The 23,510-nt window shown below is 47.9% G+C and overlaps 1 long non-coding RNA gene across 1 annotated transcript; it reads left to right on the plus strand.

Annotated features, from left to right (window-relative positions):
- Positions 1-510: 510 nt before the first annotated feature.
- On the plus strand, positions 511-22,290 carry LOC135973378 (uncharacterized). The gene is made up of 3 exons (XR_010590194.1): positions 511-657; positions 20,485-20,598; positions 22,003-22,290. It is a non-coding gene; the product is annotated as an uncharacterized LOC135973378 (long non-coding RNA).
- Positions 22,291-23,510: the final 1,220 nt, after the last annotated feature.

The following is a 23,510-nucleotide window of genomic DNA, read 5'->3' on the forward strand; positions in this document are numbered from 1 at the left end:
GGCTTCATTAGGACCTTGCCTCTTGACCCTGATCCTGAAACCTGATATGGACTCTGATCCTCAGTACTGACCCTGGCTTGGAACTTGACTATGAACTCCTCTGCTCCCTCTCAGCTTCAGGTTTGACCCTGTTCTGATCCTTGGTCCTGACTGCCCTTGTCAGGATCCTGACACCAACAAGGTGTATGAGGTGTTCAAATGATTCCTTCCAATGTGCATTATGTTGCATTTGTTAATGCAATGTCCTGAGGAATATTTGTTTACTCAGAAATTAATTGAAGACCATAATCATACCTGATTTCTTCAGGTCATTCATACACAGATAACAAATTAAGTAATGCTTCCTCAAATTTAATATCAGATGGGTCTCGTTGTGAAGATCATTGAGGCCAAGAGTTTAACAGGGCTAAAAATAAAATAAGGGTTAAATATTTCTAAGGCTTGATGTTTACATTAGAGAGGCAAAAGTAGAAGGGCTCTAACCCCTCCTGTGTGAGGGCATTAGTTGATGTGCAACTAAGAGGGCTAGGGAAGCAGTTATCCTGTCATTGTCCAGGCTGCACTTTGCACTGAAGCAGTTGTTACAGGCCATTGTTGGAGAGGAGTGAGGTCTGATCCATGTCGCAAAGCCTACTGATCAGTACTGATGCAAAAATGGTAATTGATAGAAAGATAACTTATTAGCATTTGATGTTATTGCAAGCTTGTCTTTTGTTTTCATTGGATTTTATGAGCTAATGACTCTTGTGTTCATGCACAAGATGTTCGTGGTAGTTCACGTTTATGTTCTTGGATGTTCATGTTGTGAAATAGTAGGATATAACCATGCTAGGAATTCCTTTGTAGAAAATCCAGCTTTCTGTCAACCAGTGATATGTGTCAAAAGCATCAGAGGATGAGACCTTAGCCAGGAAACCCAATTTATCCCATCTAAGTGTGTTTGCACAGACCCTTGAATCCAGCTGTATAACTTCTATTTTGCTTCAACAGCCTGTTATTTTCCGATGGATCATATCTGAAATACATAGATAAATTTCAGTTACGGTGGTCTCTGTCTTGCACAGAGTATTTGAGTGGAGTCTCTGTGATTGTAAGTGTACTGCAAATGGTACGTTATAAATGTCAGAAAGGCAAACAGACAACACGTGTCTTCTGGAGAGCAGAACTTCCATCTGTGCAAGACATCAGTTGGGTACAGACATAACCTATAAAAAATAAATAGCCTGGGATATCTATGTCCTGATGGAGAAGGCTGGCTCTATAAAAGACTATTAAAAGGTTCTTATTTAGGAAAATCCAAGTAGAAGTGATGTTTATAGATTGGTGTTACGAAAGCCATAAAACCTAAGCCAGGGCCTCTTTGTGCTTCCTTTCAACCCCCCGCCCCTCTGCTTTTGCCTCTCTTCAAAGACAAAGCACTGAGTTTTGAACCCACACAGAGAAGTGTATGTATTGAAATGGATTTCTTGTGTAAACTGTCTACAATCTTTGTCCGTCTTAACTTTAAGGAGACCATTTATAGTTGGGACATGTTTTATAGAAGTTTTTGGTTACTTCTTACCTCATGCGTCTATTTTATGGCAAAAACCTTTGTTTATTCCTTGCTTGTTTAAGATGACATGAACTTCTTTTGGTATTTTTTTTTTTTTTTGGTAAGTGTTGTGTATCTATGCCCTTCATACGGTAACTCCCAGATATTATTATTCTGTGAATAGTGAGATGTTTTATGTACAAATATGGAAGCAAATGGCCTTGCTATGAATGTCAAGTATCAGGGGGTAGCCGTGTTAGTCTGTATCTACATAAACAACAAGGAGTCTGGTGGCACCTTAAAGACTAACCGATTTATTTGGGCATAAGCTTTTGTGGGTAAAAACCTCACTTCTTCTAGTCTTTAAGGTTCCACCAGACTCCTTGTTGTTTTTGCTATGAATGGTTACTAACATAAGAATCCACTGGGATATTACAATGCTATGTTTAGTAATTTTTTCCTGTTAAACACCAGTTTGTTTAGACTGTGAACTCCTGGAAAGGAGAGATCAGCTAACCTTGGTTAACAGAGCGAGAGTGGAATTTCATTTCAATCTAAGTGTTTTTGACTTTCATTAATTTGCTTTTCTCAAGGCCATTCCTGAAAGTGAATTGGTGGGATTGTATGTAACATTGCTATTTTAAATGAATGCAAACTACATGGAAACTTTTAAAAAACACCATAATAGAGGCTCAAGTTAAATGTATACCCCAAACAAAACAAAACAAAAAATAGTAAGAAGACCAAAAAAATATGCCAGCATGGCTAAACAACAGAGTAAAAGAGGCAGTTAGAGGGAAAAAGACATCCTTTAAAAACTGGAAGTCAAATCCTACTGAGGAAAATAGAAAATAGAAAGGAGCATAAACTCTGGAAAGTCAAGTTTAAAAGTATAATTAGGCAGGCCAGTCTTTTGCTGATTGGTCTTCAAATTCCAACAGCAAAAAATTTAAGTGAATCAGAAGCAGGAAGTCTGCCAAACAATCAGTGGGGCCACTGGATGAATGAGGTACTAAAGGAGCACTCAAAGAAGACAAAGCCATTGTGGAGAAGCTGATTGAATTCTTTGCATAAGTCTTCTCTGCAGAGGATGTGAGGGAGATTCCCACACCTGAGCCATTCTTTTAGGTGAAAAATCTGAGGAACTATCCCAGATTGAGGTGTCAAGGAGGTTTTGGAACAAATTGATAAACAGTAATAAGTTACCAGGACCAGAGTTCTGAAGGAACTCAAATATGAAATTGCATAACTACTGACTAGTATGTAACTTATTCCTTAAATCAGCTTCTGTACCAGATGATTGGGGAATAGATAATGTGATGCCAATTTTTAAAAAAGGCTCCAAAGGCAATCCTGGCAATTAGAGGTTGATAAGCCTAACTTCAGTACCAGGCAAATTGGTTGAAATGATAGTAAAGAACGGAATTATCAGACACATAGATGAACACAATATCTTGAGGAAAGAGTCAACACTGCTTTTGTAAAAGGAAGTCATGCCTTGCCAATCTATTAGAATTCCTTGAGCGGGTCAGCAAACATGTGGACAAGAGTGATCCAGTAGATACAGTGTACTTAGACTTTGAGAAAGCCTTTGACACTGTCCATCACCAAAGGCTCTGAAGGAAAATAAGGAGTGATGGGATAAGAGGGATCAGTAAGTGGTTAAAATATAGGAAACAAAGGGCAGGGATAAATGGCCAGTTTTCACAATGGAGAGAGGTAAATAGTGGGGCTGCCCAAATATCTGTACTGGAACCAGTGCTGTTCAATATATTCTTAAATGATCTGGAAATAGCAGTAAACAGTGAGGTGGCAAAGTTTGCAGATGGTACAAAATTACTCAAGATTGTTAAGGCCACAGCAGACTGCGATCATTTACCAAGGGATCTTACAAATTGGATGACTAGGCAAGAAAATGGCAGATTAAATTCAATGTTGATAAATGCAAAGTAATGCACATTGGAAAACATATTCCCAACTATACATCTAAAATGATGGGGTCTAAATTAGCTGTTACCACTCAAGAAAGATCTTGGAGTCATCATGAATAGTTCTCTGAAAACATCTGCTCAATGTGCAGCAGCAGTCAAAAAAGCAAACAGAATGTTAGGAACAAATAGGAAAGGGATCGATAATAAGACAGAAAATATCATAATGCCACTCTATGAATCCTTGGTATGCCCACCCCTTGAATAGCTTTTAGGAGCTTTCGAAAATTTCACCTATGGTCCTTTCCTCTCGGAGTTTTCAGTCTAAATAGAAGATGAGAAAACTGGTGGATATGACAAAGGGATGGGGAAGCACAAGGTCCCATGTGACAGTGCTGCTGGTAGGACAAGCAGAGGTCACAGCGCACCAGCTCCCTAATTGTTGAGATTTTTGTAGACTTCTTAGGGAGGTACGGTAAGTTTTCAGGAGGAATGTGAAGGATGATGGTGCAGTGGCCTTGCAAATGCTACAAGAGAGCTTGAGGCATACAGGGCGGTGTGGAAGAAGGTGCAAAGGGATTTGTTGGACAACTTAACAAACAGGTGCCTTGGCGGAACGGGAGCAGAGTTGGGGCCATACCCTGCAGTGAGGCCTTGAGGGGAAAATGAAAAATAAATAAATAATGTTTTTACAAATGAGTTTCATCCAGTCTGGACCAAGCATGCTGCTAGGAGCCAGACATGACTATATGGTTCTTGCTGGGGTCTCTGCAGGTGCCGTGTCCCGGACACCTTCCCAGCATTGCCCTGTTGGCCAATGGACCTAGCAAAGCTCAGTGCAGCACAGGTCCCTGCCTTGCAGCAGTGCTGCACAGTTATCTCCTAGGGTGCTACACTACCATTATTTCTCTAAGTAGCTCTCCATTCCTAAAGCTCACCTCAATGGGCTAGAATGTGAAACCTCTGAGGTTACCCAGCTGAACCTTGGTTAGGATGTGTAGCCTCAGGTGATGTTTCATATTCTAGCCCAGGTGGAGAGGAGGGATGGGTCAGTCGATAGGGCACTTGCTTAAGGCTTGGAGACCTAGATTCAGCTCCTTGTTCTGTCACAGACTCCCTGTGTGACCTTGGGCTAGTCCCTTAGCCTCTCCGAGTGTGTCTACACTGCCATAAAAGATCGACAGCTGGTCTGGGTCAGCTGACTTGGGCTGTGGGGCTATAAAATTGTGGTGTGGAAGTTTGGGCTCAGGCTGGAGTCCAGGATTTGAGACCCCCACGAGGGGGGAGGGTCTCAGAGTCCGAGCTCCAGCCCCAGCCTGAACATCTACACTGCAACTTTATCGCCCACTGAGCCTGTGTCAGCTCTGAGACTCGGTACTGCAGAGTTTTTATCAGTGTAAACAGAGTCTCTGTGCCTTAGTTCCTCGTGTGTACAATGGAGACGACAGCCATGCCCTGCCTCACAGGTGTGTGAGGGCAGGTGCCCACAGATGCTATATTGATGGGTGGCCAGGTAAGTACCTAAGGCCTTGGCTACACTGGCGCTGTACAGCGCTGCAACTTGCTGTGCTCAGGGGTGTGAAACCCCCCCCCCCGAGCGCAACGAGTGCAGCGCTGTAAAGCGCCAGTGTAATCAGCGCCTGCAGCGCTGCACGCTCGCTCGCAGTGCTGCAAGCTACTCCCCTCGGAGCGCTGTTAATATTGCACATGTGCAGTGTCTGAATGCTAAACTACAGCCAGTGCTCTGGGGAGGGGAGGGAGACAGAGGAGCCTGCAAACTGTGCCCAGTAAAAGGCTCCCTCTGTTTGTAATTTTTTTGTTCATTTTTGCAAGAAAAGATCCAAGCAAGCAAATTCCATCAGCATTCTCAAACATCCGGCCGACCTGTGAGCTGGACCCAGTGGCTCTGAAGCATTCCCCACATGCCAACTAGCTCCTTCTCATTTTTTTTAAACAAGGCCACTGCATTCAATATTTACTGTCCATCTCCTCAAGGCGAATGGACCTTAATAAATCAAGTTGTGTTTTGTGCTAGAGCCAAGAAAAACTGTGGGTGTGAAAGAGATTGAATGAGGGCAAGCTGGGACTGAAGAGTACAGCACTGGCCCTTTCACAAACAAGGGTCCTTCCGTGAAAGCCAGAGCGACATCAACCGGCAATTGCAGCCACCTGCTGCATGGGGGAGCACTGCACATAGGTGACTGGTAGGAGCCCAATGCAATGAAAAGCCAGCGGGGCAGAGCCACACTGACTTTTCCTCTGGGTGTTTCTGCTTTCTGGATAATGAAATTATGTTGTGTGGTTTAGGAGCCATTCTGATGTCTGTATGGCTGTTTGTTCCCCAAGGACAATTGAGGTAACACAATCCATTGAGAGTAGCTTGTGGTTCAGTGGGCAATGGGGCTGGACAATGGGTGCTTGGGTACATCTCCTCTCACACTGGTGTCACAGGGAGTTGGAACCTCCCTTCTCCACGTGGAGTGGCTTGTTTCTCAAAGTGGCTGAGCAGCTCTGGCTGGGCATGGACCCCAGTCCCTCCCTTGTTCTTCAGCGCACATGGCTGGGTGTTTAGCTACAGGCAGTGTGTACTGTAGCGCCAATCACCAGTGCATCTGTCTCTGTCTCACCCAGGGCCTCCTTGTGGGGGTTCACATTCATTTTCAACAGTGACCTTGGGAGATATGTGATTAGCCTTGGCCAAGGCTCTGCTGGTGAGTCACTGCTCTGCCTGTGACTGCTGAGTAGGGTGACCAGATGTCCTAATTTTATAGGGACAGTCCCGATTTGGGGTTCGTTTTCTTATATAGGCTCCTATTTTTTCCCCCTGTCCCGATTTTTCACATTTGCTGTCTAGTCACCCTACTGCTGAGTAAGGTACCCTCAGGTACGACAAACCAGCAGCAAGTGCCTGACCTGAGCGTGTCACCCGTTTCAGACCACTATCCCATGGCTTTGGCCAGCTTACACACCCCGCCTTGCTCCCCCTCCACTGCACTGAGGAGGTCGAGTACTCCTGCCCAACCCGCACTGGAAATGCTGAGAGGCCAAAAGCTCTGTGCAGCATTGCGAGTGCACAACCAGCCCCCTGCACCAGCTCAGCATTTTGGGATATCCTGGCCTTAGTGACAGTTGAGCGTGCATCCAGGCACAGCCACCCACATGCTCATCTCTGTAAAAGCACAACAATCAGAAGCCCCCCAAATTGCTGTCAGTAATTTCACTGTGAGCCGTTCTCTGCCCTCCCCCCGGCATAGTGACATGCAATATGTCCCCCAACTTCAGCCAACTCACCATCTCACACACAGCCTTACCTGTCAGTTCATGGGTGCTGAGGAAGAGGAATCTGCCAGCAGATACACGGCCAGCAGGTTAGTCAGATGATGTGATCTGTTACAGGGTCCCCGAGGACAGCAACAGCGAGGTTCGTGGCCTGGGGTGCTTCACGCCAATAAACACACCAGGGGTGGAGAAGCAAACAAAGTTTATTTGAGATCTCAAAGCGGTGCAAGGAGACTGGCACGTCTCAAATCAAGCACACTAACAGAAACAGCTTTTCTTCTTTTATACATTTTGCAGTCAAGCCTCATCCCCCCCCTTCCCCATACTACCCCTCCCTTCCTCCCCCCCATTCCTCTCTCTCTACCCCTCCCGTCCCTGGTAACAATTACTAGGCAAATAACGATTACATTTAAGCAGTTAAGTCATTCTTGGCAGCTATAAGCTTAGCTTGTTAGTAACTTCTTGAAACCGTTATCTTGTCCTTTTTCCCTTCAGCCAGAAACATGCAGGCCTCATTATTACCGCTTGGTACCACTGATAGCAGGTTGCTTACACATTCCACTTGCACCTGGCTTTTGAGGTCGATTAGAGTTTAAACATGGAAGGAGTTTGGTTCAGGCCTAGTGCAGGAAGGCTTCATTGACACTTGTGATTTTCCACCCTCCTGAGTTACCTAGGGTGATGCCTAGTGACGTCAACATGTGGTTTATCACATCGCAGTAATCGGCCTCGGTAATCTCCTCTAATGTCTCATCCAGAATGTGTGCAATGCGCTTGCGCAGGTTTATCGGGAGAGCCACCGTGGTCCTTGTCCCAGCCAGGCTAATGTGTCCACGCCACTGTGCCGCGAGGGGCGGGGGGACCATTGCTGCACACAGGCAAGCTGCATATGGGCCAGGGCGGAAGCCACATTGCAGTAGAAGACCCTCCCTTGCTTCCCAGGTCACCTTCAGCAGCGAGATATCGTCCAGGACGAACTCCTGTGGAAAATGTTGGGACAGTGTTCAGTGTAGGTGCCCCCTGAAGGTGTTGGCTCTCCCCAAGGCACAGAAACCCAGAGGACAGAGGACAGAATTTGGTAGGGCCTTGCACATGGCAGACCAGCATTGCGCTCTGTGTTCCAGAGGAGGTCTCGCCACTGCTCACCACCAAGGGCTGGGAGAGCTGTGAAGGTCACACCAACCGTGGGCCCCACTCACTGTGTTCTGTTACCTGTGGGGATCTTTAGTGCCACGCTGAGGAACTCCTGCCAGGCACACACCACTTGGGCCCACCCATGCAGATATCACAGAGCGCGGCGTTTCCAGCCAACGGTGGGAATGTCCGGAGTGCCGGGCTCTGACTCCCTCTTACGGCCGATGGAACCAGAGCAGGGAAGTCAGTTCCCTGCACTGCTCTGGATGCCGTCAACTACAACAGGATGGGGCAGAAGGGCCAGATCCTGGGGCTTTGGGCTAAAGCTGCCCTAAGGACAGATCAGTCCCTGAACACGCGTGTCCGCAGCTGCTGTACAAGCACCACAGTGGCTCCTACAGCCAGTGCAGTGAGCGTGAACAAGGCATCCCTCTACCATAGCTTCCCCTGGCTACCTAGCTCCATTGGGGGGCTTTTGGCAACAGGGACAGATTAGATCAGCTCCTCTGTCGAGCGCTAGGACCCAGCCCAATGAAGAGTGGCCCCAGGACTGGGCAGGTACGAGGACGGCTTAACGCCACCTTTGCCCACACGCTCCTCCATGTGACAAGCGCTCGTCCCTGCGGCCAAGGACCTGCCTCAAAGGAGCTGCAACTCGGGTGCTGACTGACAGTCAGATCTGCGATCATGTGTTTTAAACCCACGGACAGGAGATACAGAGGAGCAGGGGAAGAAGCTCTGCATTTTCACACTCATGGGTCACAGCATATCTGGCGCGTGGCAGCAGGAGAGCAAATCACCGCCCTGTTTCATTAAGGTTTTATCACGAGGCAAAACCATTAGGTAGACATGGCTAGGAGCTGCTCCGTCCCACGCGGCTCAAGGAGAGCACAGACACCAAACCCACTTGAAGGACCATTGCTCCTTCTCAGCCCAAGTCCCGGCCTAGCACTCAATGATAACGACTCTGGCCATCGTGTAAAGGAGGTTGGGGGGGGGCTCCTTATACACGCCCACTCTGCACACCCACGTGAAGCTCAGAGACTCTCTAGTGCCTTAAACGACAGCCTAGGCCAACTCACTCAGCGAGGGCGAACGGCCCAGTATACGTCCACAGGTAAATAGACAAAGTAGCAATGCTTCCGCTAGGGATCTGCGATGGGGTCAGAGCCCGGGGAATAAAGAGCTAGATGGGAGAGGGAAGATGGAATGTACTGCTGCATCCCACAGGTGAGTCTGCCCTTAAGTTATACAATAACCAATACATGTCCAGAAAGCTACCTTCATCCACCCGGGGGAGCAAAGAAGCTGGAACTAGGACAAGGGTTTTCCGGTGGAGACAGAGGAGTGTGAACTGCTGGTGCAGTAAATGCGTACGACTGAGCGATTTTTCTCCTGGGCCTAAAAAGCATTATCCTACATTGCACCAAAGTGCCACAGAAGCCCTTACGAACAGAATGGAACACTTGCTTCAGATCTCAGATCCCTCCTCGGGATTCCCAAATCCCCCGCTCCAATGGTAGTACACAGTCCAACCACAAGACTCTGAGTTTAGCCCATTACAATGCATTTCACATACACTGGGGGCCAGGAGTTCCCCTCGTACAGCATGTCAGGGATCCTCGGGGAAACCTGCAGTGTGCTACGCCTGCTTTGGCTGCTGGACTAAAAACAGCAAAAACCCAAGAGATTAATAGAGCTACCACCCCTCCATTCAACCCCACCTCCACATACCACCTCCACTCACCAAGAGACTCCATTCATCTGCTGCTACCACCCCTCCAATCAACCCCACCTCCACATACCGCCTCCACTCACCAAGAGACTCCATTCATCTGCTGCTACCACCCCTCCAATCAACCCCACCTCCACATACCACCTCCACTCACCAAGAGACTCCATTCATCTGCTGCTACCACTCCTCCATTCAACCCCACCTCCACATACCGCCTCCTTCTCCCATTCACTACTCCATAACTTGTACCTTTAACAGCCTTCCCACTGGGAGCATCAAAAGCATCAGCATCTGCTCCTGGCTGGCTCCTTTGGATTGCAAAGCAGCCGTCTAGCACAGAAGAATGTAAAGGATCCTAGAGTTAAACAATCAGCCAATTAGCTCCAACTGATGAGGAGGCTGAAGCAAGATCCTGTCTAGGACCCGTGAGTAGGTCACAGCCAGCCAAATACAGATTGTTGTTGGTGTCCAATGCAAACGGCAGTACCGGGATTGCAGCCCTAGCAAAGGATTCTTGGTAGGGAGATGGGTAGGTTGGGCTTTGGTTTTCCTACTTTAATTATTCTGATTCCTTTGATTGCTCCTAGAGAGGCCCCTAGAAGAGACCAGCCTCAGTCACACACACATTGGGGAGCTCAGCACAGCTCAGCGCTTTTAACTCTCAATCGCTGTGCAAGTCCCCACGCTAGCTACCATGGGATCCTACTGATTAACAAAGCGGAAGAGTGTAATGAGACCACAAAGTACAGCTGGGAGCCTGCTAACAGGCTTTGTCATTTCCCTGTTTTTTCACCTGTAGTAATGACACACAGTAGCTCTGGGAAACCCTCATGCTTCAGGGCATAAGCCACCCTCTCACTCAGGTCAGGAAGAAACTTTCCCCACGGGCAGGGTATCCCACACAGTCACTTAATGAGACAGTTCCTACTCCAAAAGCTTACCATCTAAATAGACAAATGCTAAGAGGAGAACACGGAGGCACAAAGGCACGGCAGCATTGCTCACACGCTTGCTTTGTCCAACCCTGCCTGTGGTCAACTAATTGTTCCTTCCTAAATGGAGTACTTTGCATTTGTCCTTATTGAATTTCATCCCATTTACTTCAGACCATTTCTCCAGTTTGTCCAGATCATTTTGAATTTTAATCCTGTCCTCCAAAACACTTGCAACTCCTCCCAGCTGGTCTCTTCTGGCCTTGGAATCTATGTCTCTGTGACTCTATTCCAGGATAACTCAGACAAGCCAAAGAGAAATTAAGCCTCCCCCATGTCATGTACACTAGACAATCTGCAACTGAAGGCTGAATTATTCAGCCTGTCAATGGGATACCGGCGTCCCTGGCGTGGCTCCTTTTCAGGACTCGTCCTCCGCTGAGAAACGAGGCGTCAGAAAGGGTGCAAGCCATCAGGGCAACCCACCGGGGAAAGAGACAATCCAGAGGGAGCGAGGGAAGGGGCAGACACTAGCCAGATGGAAACAATACTGAACTGTGGGGGAAGGAGGAGAGGGTGCACGACCGGCTTACGCTCTGAGGGAACTGAAACAACTTGGGAGAAAAATAGCAACAATGGCCTTGATTCTGATCTCCTGACATCAGCATAAGAGAGGAATAACGTCGCTGGAGTCACTGCAGCTGTATTGGTGGAAGTTCAGAGGCAGGCCACGACTGAGCCTGGCCCTTGCTTTTGGCCCCTGTGGGGTCATGTCTTTTATTGTAGAATCATAGCAACATAGGGTTGGAAGGGACTTGAGAAGTCATCAAGTCCAACCCCCTGCGTTGTGGCAGGACCAGGTAACCCTAGACCTGTCCTGACAGGTGTTTGTCCAGCTGTTCTGAAAAACCTCCAATGACGAGGATTCCACAACCTTTCGTGGAAGCCAGTTCCAGAGCTTCACTCCCCTTGGAGTTAGAACACTTTCCCGAATATCTAACCTACATTTCCTTTGCCACAGGTTAAGCCCATGACTTCTTGTCCTACCGCCAATGGACATGGAGAACAATTGATCGCTCTCTTCTTTATAGCAGCCATACACGTATTTGAAGGCTGTTATCCATTCCCTCCACCCTCCAAGTCATCTTTTCTTAGAAATAAACATGTCCCTTTTTTTAACCTTTCCTCATAGGTCAGGTTTTCGAAAGCTTTGATCAGTTTTTGTTGCTCTCCTCTGGACTCTCTCCAATTTGTCCATATCCAGGTCCTTCCACGCTCCCGGTCGTCGTCGGCAATTCTGCGGCAGGGGGGTCCTTCCGCGCTCCCGGTCTTCGGGGCACTTCGAGAGCGGGTCCCGGAGCGAGTGAAGGACCCACCGCAGAATTGCCGCTGAAGACCCGGAGCGTGGAAGGACGCCCTATGACAATGCGGTTCTGGCGGAACCCAACTGAGAGTGCCAACTCAGGACAAAATGCTCAAACAGGGCAGTTACAGCCCGAGGCTGGGGTTTTTTCCACCTCCAAGGCAAACCAAACCAGCCAGACTAGGAGGACTTCGGTCTCACCCCACTGGCTAACCGCAAGTCTCACAAGCAATCTCCTTAGACACTCCAGTTTCCCAGTATTACCACCAGTGCCACTCATTATGGGGACAAATAGTTATGAAAACCAATACCCCAGTAAAAGAAAAAGGTTCTCCTGATCCCAAAGGACCAAGCCCCAGACCCAGGTCAATATACAAATCAGATCTTACCCACAAATCATGCTGTTGCCAATCCTTTAGAATCTAAAATCTAAAGGCTTATTCATACAAGGAAAAAGATAGAGATGAGAGTTAGAATTGGTTAAATGGAATCAATGACATACAGTAATGGCAAAGTTCTTGGTTCAGGCTTGCAGCAGCGATAGAATAAACTGCAGGTTCAAATCAAGAATACATCCCCCGCTGGGATGGGTCCTCAGTCCTTTGTTCAAAGCTTCAGCTTGTAGCAAAGTTCCTCCAGAGGTATGAAGCAGGATTGAAGACCAGATGGAGATGAGGCATCAGCCTTATATAGTCTTTTCCAGGTATAAGAACACCTCTTTGTTCTTACTGTGGAAAATTACAGCAAAATGGAGTCTGGAGTCACATGGGCAAGTTCCTGCATACTTTGCTGAGTCTCAAGGCATATTTGCCTTCTCTCAATGGGTCCATTGTATAGCTGATGGTCCTTAATAGGCCATCAAGCAGGCTAGGCAGAGCTAACACCAGTTTGTCTGGGATGTCACCCAGCAGCATAGCATAAGTTTGAAATACAGACAGTATAGAGCCAATATTCATAACTTCAACTACAAAATTGATACACACATATAGACAGCATAATCATAACCAGTAAACCATAACCTTGTCTTAGACACCCCATTTGACCCCCTTTATACAAGATTTGGGTGCCACTACAGGACCTTGGTTGCAACAATGATCTATATGGTCCCAGATTATATCAATAACGTCACCCCCCCCACCGCCGAATTGCCGCCAAAGGCAGCAAAATGCCGCCCCCCCAAATCCTGGTGCCCTAGGCGACCGCCTAGGTCGCCTAAATGGAAGCGCCGGCCCTGTCCACATCTTTCATAATGTGTGGCACCTGGAACTGGACACATTACTTCAGATGAGGCCCACCAGTGCCGAGTAGAACAGGACAATTACCTTACACATGACACTCTTGAGACACTTCCCTGATGCTGGAATATTTGCAGGTCTCCCAAGGCCAAATGCCCCTCGTTTAGTGACATCTTGGAGCTTGTGGTGTCTTTGGTATTAATAGGAGCTCTGTAATCCCTGATGTTAGCTCAGTTTGCAAAATGCAACAGAAACCTGCACAGAAGAGCAAACAGCAGCATTGGCAAAGCGCAGCTGTGTATCATGGGAGTTTGTTTCTGCTCTCACACACACTATATAAATCAGGAATTACTCCGTTCTGCTGTTTCTCTTTGAAGTCTGTTTTGTAAGTTTTTTTGTTCAATGATAGTGACTTTTAAATCTGTAATAGAATGACCAGGGAGATTGAAGTGTTCACTTACTGGCTTATGTATGTTACCATTCCTGATGTCCGATTTGTGTCCATTTATTCTTTTGCGGAGGGACTGTCCGGTTTGGCCAATGTACATGGCAGAGGGGTATTGCTGGCGCATGATGGCATATATAATATTAGTGGATGTGCAGGTGAATGAGCCCTTGATGGTGTGGCTGATGTGGTTGGGCCCTCTGATGGTGTCGCCAGAGTAGATATGGGGACAGAGTAGGCAACGAGGTTTGCTACAGGGATTGGTTCCTGGGTTGGTGTTTCTGTGGTGTGGTGTGTAGTTGCTGGTGAGTATTTGCTTCAGGTTCGGGGGTTGTCTGTAAGCGAGGATTGGCCTGCCTCCCAAGGTCTGTGAGAGTGAGGGATCATTTTCCAGGATAGGTTGTAGATCATGGATAATGCGCAGGAGAGGTTTTAGCTGGGGGCTGTATGTGATAGCCAGTGGTGTTCTGTTATTGTCCTTGTTGGGCCTGTCCTGTAGCAGGTGATTTCCCGTCTTGCTCTGTCAATCTGTTTCCTCACTTCCCCAGGTGGGTATTGTAGTTTTACGAATGCTTGATAAAGATCTTGTAGGTGTTTGTCTCTGTCTGAGGGGTTGGAGCAAATTCGGTTGTATCTTAGGGCTTAGCTGTAGACTAATGGATCGTGTTGTGTGTCTTGGATGGAAGCTGGAGGCATGTACGTACGTATAGTGGTCAGTAGGTTTCCGGTATAGGGTGGTGTTTATGTGACAGTCACTTATTTGCACTGTAGTGTCCAGGAAGTGGATCTCTTGTGTGGACTGGTCCAGGCTGAGGTTGATGGTGGGGTGGAAATTGTTGAAGTCCAGGTGGAATTCTTCAAGGGACTCCTTTCCGTGGGTCCATATGATGAAGATGTCATCAATGTAGCACAAGTAGAGGGGGGGCACTAGGGGATGAGAAACAGACTTCAAAGAGAAACAGCAGAACTAAAATTCATTTGCAAATTTAACATCATTAATCTGGGCTTGAATAGGGACTGGGAGTGGCTGGCTCATTACAGAAGCAGCTTTTCCTCTCCTGGAATTGACACCTCCTCATCTATTATTGGGAGTGGACTACATCCACCCTGATTGAATTGGCCCTGTCAACACTGGTTCTCCACTTGCGAAGTAACTCCCTGCTCTCCATGTGTCAGTATATAATGCCTTCAGCTGTAACTTTCACTCTATGCATCTGAAGAAGTGAGGTTTTTACCCACGAAAGCTTATGCCCAAATAAATCTGTTAGTCTTTAAGGTGCCACCAGACTCCTTGTTATTCCAGAAGGATGTTCTCAATGAAAGAGAAGTCAGAAAAAAGCCTCAAGAATGATTCAAAGGTTAGAAACCCTGCCTCTTAGTGAGAGACTCACCGAGCTCAATCTCTTTCGCTTAATGAAGAGAAGGTTACGGGGTGACTCGGTCACAGTCTCTAAGTACCTACATGGGGTGCTGGGTGTTAGGATAGAGATATTCAGGCCTGTCTGCAAAGGCCTATACTTTAAGAATTTAGGTGTATTCTTATCACTTAGCTAGTTATCGAGGTATAAAAAAAGTGATTTTAATTCTTTTTTTTTTATGTGTAAGGGACAGTCTGAGGCTCTGTTCTTAGGCTAAGGGTATGTCTACACTACGAGAGTAGTTTGATTTTACTTAAATCGAATTTTTGGAATCGATATTGTGTCCACACTAAGGACAGTAATTTGACTTTGTGAGTCCAGACTAACGGGGAAAGCGTCGACATTGGAAGCGGTGCACTGTGGGCAGCTATCCCACAGTTCCCGCAGTCCCCGCTGCCCATTGGAATTCTGGGTCGAGCCGCCAATGGCTTCTGGGTAAAAAAATGTGTCGAGGGTGCTTTTGGGTAACTGTCGTCATCCGTCCATCACTCCCGCCCTCCCTCTCTGAAAGCGCCGGCGGGAAATCAGTTCGCGCACTTTTCTAGTCAGTGACAGCGCGGACGCCACAGCACTGCGAGCATGGAGCCCGCTGCGACCATCGCTGCAGTTGTGGCCGTTGTCAACGCCTCGCAGCTTATCATCCACCTTTCCCAGAGGCAGATGCGGATAAATCAGGCGAGGAGGCTACGGCACCACGGTGAGGTCCTGAAGTCTGAGAGTAGCACAGACCTGTCAGAAAGCACGGGACCCAGCGCCGAGGACATCACGGTGGCAATGGGTCATGTGGATGTTGTGGAACAGCGATTCTGGGCCCGGGAAACAAGCACAGACTGGTGGGACCGCATAGTGCTGCAGGTCTGGGATGAATCCCAGTGGCTGCGAAAATTTCGCATGCGGAAGGGGACTTTCCTTGAACTTTGTGAGTTGCTGTCCCCTGCCCTGAAGCGCAATGACACCCGGATGCGAGCAGCCCTGACTGTCCAGAAGCGAGTGGCCATAGATGGAACTCACATCCCTATCCTGGGACCGGACCACCAGGCCAGCCAGTACATTAATCGAAAGGGCTACTTTTCCATGGTGCTGCAAGCACTGGTGGACCACAGGGGACGTTTTACCAACATCTACGTCGGATGGCCGGGCAAGGTTCATGACGCTCGTGTTTTCAGGAACTCTGGTCTGTTTAGACGGCTGCAGGAAGGTACTTACTTCCCGGACCACAAAATAACTGTTGGGGATGTGGAGATGCCTATAGTCATCCTCGGGGACCCAGCCTACCCGCTAATGCCCTGGCTCATGAAGCCCTATACTGGTGCCCTGGACACTGAAAAAGAACTCTTCAACTACCGGCTGAGCAAGTGCAGAATGGTGGTGGAGTGTGCTTTTGGCCGTCTCAAGGGGAGATGGAGAAGCTTACTGACTCGCTGTGATCTCAGCGAAACCAATATCCCCATTGTTATAGCAGCTTGCTGTGTGCTCCACAATCTCTGTGAGAGCAAGGGGGAGACCTTTATGGCGGGGTGGGAGGTTGAGGCAAATAGCCTGGCTTCTGATTACGCCCAGCCAGACAGCCGGGTGATTAGAAGAGCCCAGCGGGACGCGCTGTGCATCCGGGAGGCTTTGAAAGCTAGGTTCCTGAGTGAGCAGGGTAACCTGTGACTTTTAAGTTTGTGTACAGAGAAGCTTAACCTGCCCCCGTTTCTTTACCCAGTTAATGTTGACTATCCTCTCCAGTTACATACCCCCTTCACCCCCTTCCAACACACGTTTAAAAATAAAATCACTTCTACTTTGTTAATGAACACCGTTTTCTTTATTACTGTTTTCGCGGGAATGTTTTAAACCTGGGACGCAGACTGTGGTGGGGAGCGGGTGTAGTGTAGTGATGCAAATGACGCTTCTAAACTCCAGGAATGACAGGCTCCGCAGTGGTGGACTGGTTGTTTCAACGGAGCCTGCCACCCCTCCTGATCGGGACTGTGTGTATGTGCAGGCTATGTCACTTTGTGGCAGGGGGAGGACGGTTACAGATCCCCTGCTGCGTGGCTCTGTGATCCAGGATAAGGACCGTTGCATAAGATCTGTAACTGCCCTCCCCCGCCACAAAGTCACAGAGCAACCCACCCCCCCACCACAGAATATGAAAACCACCTCCCAGACTGACCAGGGTAACTAGTGACTGCACTGTGTATGTGCCCTGCTGCTGGACCTGCCCCGGCCTATGTACCCTGCTAAAGGTGACTGTCCTGTCCAATTACCAACCCCCTTCCCCCCCTTCAGACAGACTCTCCTCCAAAAGAACATGATGGAAACAGTAATTAACAGAAACGTATTTTTTATTAGCAACTACACATGAAACTGGGGGGTGAAACTTGGACGGGGGCTTGTGTGAGGTGGGAAGGAAAGGACTTGTCAAATTTTGGGGAATGAGAGCCTTCTACTACTAGAGCAGTCTGCAGGGGTGGAGTGAGAGTTTGCACGGACTCTGCCACCCCTCCTTCTTTGGACTTTGGGTGAGGGGACTGCAGCGGGGCTCTGTCCTCCTGCCTCCGTTCCTGCAGAACATCCACAAGGCGCCGGAGCGTGTCCGTTTGCTCCCTCATTAGTCCAAGCAGTGTTTGAGTCGCCTGCTGGTCTTCCTGCCGCCACCTCTCCTCCCGTTCCATGTGTGATCGGTGCATTTGGGACAAGTTCTCCCTCCACTGGGTCTGCTGTGCTGCCTGGGCTCGGGAGCAGCCCATAAGTTCCGAGAACATGTCCTCCTGTGTCCTCTTCTTCCTACGCCTAATCTGCGCTAGCCTCTGGGACTGTGATGCCAGGCTAGGTTATGAGACAGTCGCAGCTGTGGCTGTGGGAATGGGAAAAAGGGAGTGAATTCCTCAGAAAGATAAATGTAGTTGTGAACAAAGAACATAGTCTTTCTCTGTGAACAAGACCATGCACAGCACCTATCACATGCGCACTCAGGACAAGGTCGAATTCTCGGCCTTCGCATTCAGTGCCTGGGGTCTTGCACTGCAGATCTGAGAAGCGGGGCAGGACACCGGAATTTGTGTAGCGGGCAGACATGGTAAGCCGTAGACTTGTGGCTGCTTAAAACTTTAATAGTAGCACTGGCCTCCTTTCACATTGAAAGCAATGCCAGTCCCTGCTGCAAGCAATCCGGCAAGCAGGAACTCTGCCCCTGTCCCACCCCCTCGTGGCTGTGCCAGGGAAAGATCCCTGTATGCTGCCCCTCTCCTGCCTCCACCGCGTGGCTGCAAACCGGCGGTTACAGTTCTGTAAAGGAATGGGCAAGCAGTCCCAACACAAACATTCCCCTACCTAATTCAAAGCAGGTCACCATGAGCGACATCACCCTGATGAGGATCTCAGACACTGAGAAAGAAAGAATGCTTCGGGAAAGCCTGCAAAGACCAGGGCCGTATGCCGCCATGCTCTGCAGGGCAATGATCCCGGAGTACTTGATTGTCTCCTGGCGCGGAAACGTTTCATACCACGGAGGAACCAATAAGGCCGCTCTCCCCAGGAACCTGATGCAAAGGCTTTCCAATTACCTCCAGGAGAGCTTCCTCGAGATGTCCCAGGAGGATTTCTGCTCTATCCCCGGACATATAGGCCGCATTTTACTGTAGCTGCACTGGCAGGGACTAAACAGTAGAGCGGCTTGGGCAGAACAATCATGCTAAACCGGACATTGTTAGATTTTTTTTCAAGAGTTGCACTGCCCAGGACTGAAACGTTAAGCGCCTAGGGCAAACTAATCATGAGAAACCCATTGTTGTTATTCTTAATATTCCTGTTCTGTTAAAAATAAATGTTTAGATGTTTAAAACACTTACTGGCTGATCCTTCCCCAGATTCTGTGTCCGGGTTAACGGCTGGGGACGGTTGGTAGGGGATCTCTGTAAGGGTGATGAAGAGATCCTGGCTGTCGGGGAAATCAGCATTGTAAGCGCTGTCGACTGCCTCGTCCTCCTCATCTCCTTCCTCATCTTCCCCGTCCGCTAACATGTCCGAGGAACCGGCCGTGGACAATATCCCATCCTCAGAGTCCACGGTCAGTGGTGGGGTAGTGGTGGTGGCCGCACCTAGGATGGAATGCAGTGCCTCGTAGAAACGGCATGTCTGCGGCTGGGATCTGGAGCGTCCGTTTGCCTCTTTGGTCTTCTGGTAGCCTTGTCTCAGCTCCTTGATTTTCACGCGGCACTGCGTTGCATCCCGGCTGTATCCTCTCTCTGCCATGGCTTTAGAGATCTTCTCATAGATCTTTGCATTCCGTCTTTTGGAGCGCAGCTCGGAAAGCACGGACTCATCGCCCCACACAGCGATCAGATCCAAGACTTCCCGATCAGTCCATGCTGGGGACCTCTTTCTATTCTGAGATTGCACGGCCATCTCTGCTGGAGAGCTCTGCATCGTTGCCAGTGCTGCTGAGCTCGCCACGATGTCCAAACAGGAAATGAGATTCAAACTGCCCAGACAGGAAAAGGAATTCAAATTTTCCCGGGGCTTTTCCTGTGTGGCTGGTTAGAGCATCCGAGCTTGGACTGCTGTCCAGAGTGTCAACAGAGTGGTGCACTGTGGGATAGCTCCCGGAGCTATTACCGTCGATTTCCATCCACACCTAGCCTAATTCAACATGGCCATGTCGAATTTAGCGCTACTCCCCTTGTTGGGGAGGAGTACAGAAGTCGAATTTAAGAGACCTCTATGTCGAACTAAATAGCTTCGTGGTGTGGACAGGTGCAGGGTTAATTCGATGTAACGGCGCTAACTTCAACATAAACGCCTAGTGTAGACCAGGCCTAAGTAAGGCCTTCGGCTAAGCAGCAGAGGCAGCCCTAAGCTGAGAAGTGAACGGTCACATCCTCAGATTCCAGACTAGTCCCATGAAAATAAGGTGCTATTGGCTGTTAGGAATACAATCCTGTCCTGATATTCCTGTCACCTCCAGAGAAAGGAAAGAGCCTAGAAGATGTAAAAGGAAACTTAGTTTAATAGCATTCTGTCTGGCAAGAACTCACTTATCAATAGCTGGGGTGTAAAATTCTTGCTCCTGTATTGTTTTGTATGTTTATTTGCATGGTCTGTTTGGTTCTGTAATTGTTTCTGTCTGCTGTATAATTAATTTTGTTGGGTTTGTTAAGGTGGTGGGATATAATTGGTTAAAGAACCATGTTATAGTATGTTAGAATTGGTTAGTTAAATTTCAGTAACATGATTGGTTAAGGTATAGCTAAGCACAACTCAAGTTTTACTACATAGTCTGCAGTCAATCAGGAAGTAAGGGGGTGCGAATGGGAACAGGGAATGGGGGTGGGGAAATTGGAATCATGTTTTGCTAAGGGGGGAATAGGAACAGTGAATGGGAACAGGAATGGCTCTGTGGTGTCAGAGCTGGGAAGGGGGACACTGAGGAAGGAAACTGGAATCATGCTTGCTGGAAGTTCACCCCAATAAACATCGAAATGTTTGCACCTTTAGATTTTGGGTATTGTTGCTCTCTGTTCATGCGAGAAGGACCAGGGAAGTGAGAGGGTGAAGGAATAAGCCCTCTAACATCTTGGTGCCGTGACTCGGATGCATCGCATTGGATAGGTGAGTGGCAGCCTGTAAGCCCCCCCACACCCCCGCAACAGTCCATGCAGCTCTGCTTGGAGGGGGTATAGTGAACTCTCGTGATGGTAGTTGCCGGTTCTGGCAAGCCAGGGAAAAGGATTTTTTGGATAAATGGATAAGGAAGAACCAGGGCCCATACCAGGAGCAGCGGTCAGCCTGGGATGAGATTAAAAAGGAAATGGATGCAGTGTTAGGGGATCCAGAGGGATGGGAGGTGGCTGCGGAGCCCCCCACCTCCTTTGGTATATGGGTAGTGGAAGAAGGTCCCTGCCCATTGGGACTGGATGCCCTCCAGGGAAAGGAGGCACTTCAGTCCACTTGTGAGAGGTTTGAAGTAAGGGCAGCATTATGGGAAGCTGCCAGTAAACTTTCAAGGTTGGTGCTGTTTCAGCAAGGGCTGCTGAAGGGGTGTAGAGTAGTTCGGGTGGTTAAAGATGATTTGGCCCATCAGGATTTAGAGTCAGAAGCAGAGTTAACAGACCACCTTTAGAGACAGGAGCTGGGACTTGGTCCTGGGGAAGTGGGCACGGGAAGGCAGTTACACCTTGTGTAAAATTAATATGGCTAATATAATGTTATGGAGGTTAAACTATTTCCCAGGACATGTGCAGTGTATATTAAAAAAGGGGTAAAAGAAATGCAAACAAAACGTGGTACTTAATTAAAATCCTATTAGGGCTCCAAAAGAAGCCACAATAAATTGTGCTTTCTTTTTCAAATCTCTGTGTGTTTTAAAGCAGGAGATGAAAGTGAAAAGTAATGAGAACTCTGGTGGAAATGAAATGTGTCCCTTTTAAGACAGTCTCTGAGCTGCTGATCGCTTTGGATCCAGAGGCAAGCCAAGAAAGCCTCTGTGTAAATGCAAATTACCTAACTGATGGGGGAAGAAGAAAACTACCCATAAGTAGCAGCACAAAAAATCTGGAAATAATAAATCCATCTAGTAAGCAAACAAGCTACTAGAAGACTCAGATTATGGCCCTCCAGAAGAGGGAGATGAAAAAACAAGTCAAGCCTGAAAATAAGGGGGACAGGTTAACCCTAAGAGGTGTGGGGGGAGGTGTACAAAGCCAAAATCTAAAGCTGTCTCTCAGCTATTACCTGAAAATAAACGTAAAGCTTGGTACAGCAAAAAAACTATTGCAAACCTGGTCTGTTGTACAAGAGGGGAAACTGAGGCACGCCACCTCATAAATTTCATAAATGACCAGTGAGTGGGGTAATTCACTAGCCTGACTATAAAACAAAATAAGAACAGCCTAAAGGTAATTCTTCTGTTTTTCCTGCAATTAGCAAGGAAATTTGTAAAAGGAATTAGTATTATTATTAAGCAATAATCTGTCCCCACCAAAGGGGGTAAAAATTGTTTCTTTTGTTTTTCAGACACTCTACAAGCATGCTGGCGCCAGTGAAAGAATAACCCAGAATACTATGAATCTATGTTTTGCGTTGTTTGTCTGTGGTGTTTGTCTTGTTGCTAGCATGACGTGGGTGGGGGATGGGTTCAAAAGGCTGACAGGGGTGGAAAATGTGTACGAAAATGCAAAATGCTTAACGAGGAGGCCAGCACCTGTGTAACAGCTACCATGGTACCTGAAAATAGAATGGCAACTAAAATGATGCTTGCTAAAAGTTTACCCCAATAAACCTCAAATTGTTTGCGCCTTTGAACTTCGGGTATTGTTGCTCTCTGTTCATGCAAGAAGAACCAGGAAAGTAAAAGGGTAAAAACATAAGCCCCCTAACACTGGGGAGGGGCTGTAGGGAGCTGAGGATCTTGCTCACCTCTGATGCGTGCAGTCCCTTTGTGATGTCAGGACCCGCCTGGTCCTGGCCCTTTATGATGCGTCACTGGAACAAACAGCCTCTCGGGAGAGATCCAATGGCAACACCAGCAGGGAGCCCAGTGTTCAGACCGTCCTCCCCAGCACGAGGATGGGGATCACACAGAGCTGGTTCTGTGCCTGCTGGGACAGCTCCTGGGTGTTGTACACCTGCGTCCTTCTGGTCCTGGTCATCTGGATGGCCATGGCGACCCAGCACAGTTTCTCCAGGAGAAGCAGGATGGTAGGAGGACACCCCCCCCCAACACCTGTGCAGCCATCCTACACTCTCAGCAGAGCTTGCCTGGACACAGCCCCATGGAAGGAAGGGAGGGTGGGTGGCCAGAGGCCCCCTGTTCTGACCAGGCCCCATTGGGCTGGCAGGACACATCCACAGAGAGAGACAGGGCCACAGACCGAGCTTGTGGCTCCATTCATTGGTTGTTCCTTACTGCCCCGACCACCCCAGCTAGTGATGATAGAACACTTGCTGCTACCTAATATAAGACATACCCGTGGCATTTTGTCCCTGCTGGGATCACTCCATATATGGTGATCCAGTAAGAAGAGGCTCTGTTCTTGAATCCTCCAGTTTTCATGAACACTTTAAATTCAGCAAAATCACAAAGAACAAAATGTCTGAAAAGAGCATGCAAATACAGACTTGTTTTGCTCAGATTAAAATGCAGAGCAGCCTCTAATTGGCATTTACAGGTATATTACAAGTTAAAATATTTATTATAAGATCAAATGAATAATTAATTACCTCCAAGCAACAAGTAGGATAGAAAAACCAGGAGTACTTGTGGCACCTTAGAGACTAACAAATTTATTTGAGCATAAGCTTTCGTGGGCTACAGCCCACTTCTTCGGATGCATAGAATGGAACATAATATTGAGGAGATATATATATACACATACAGAGACAGGTGGGAGTTGTCTTACCAACTCTGAGAGGCCAATTAAGTAAGAGAAAAAACTGGGCTATCTTGATTATCACTTCAAAAGTCCCAGTACAGACCACTGGGGGACACCACTATTTACATCTCTCCATTCTGAGAAACTGAT

This window comes from Chrysemys picta, chromosome 9 (assembly GCF_011386835.1).
Source record: "Chrysemys picta bellii isolate R12L10 chromosome 9, ASM1138683v2, whole genome shotgun sequence".
NCBI classification, from domain to species: domain Eukaryota; kingdom Metazoa; phylum Chordata; order Testudines; family Emydidae; genus Chrysemys; species Chrysemys picta.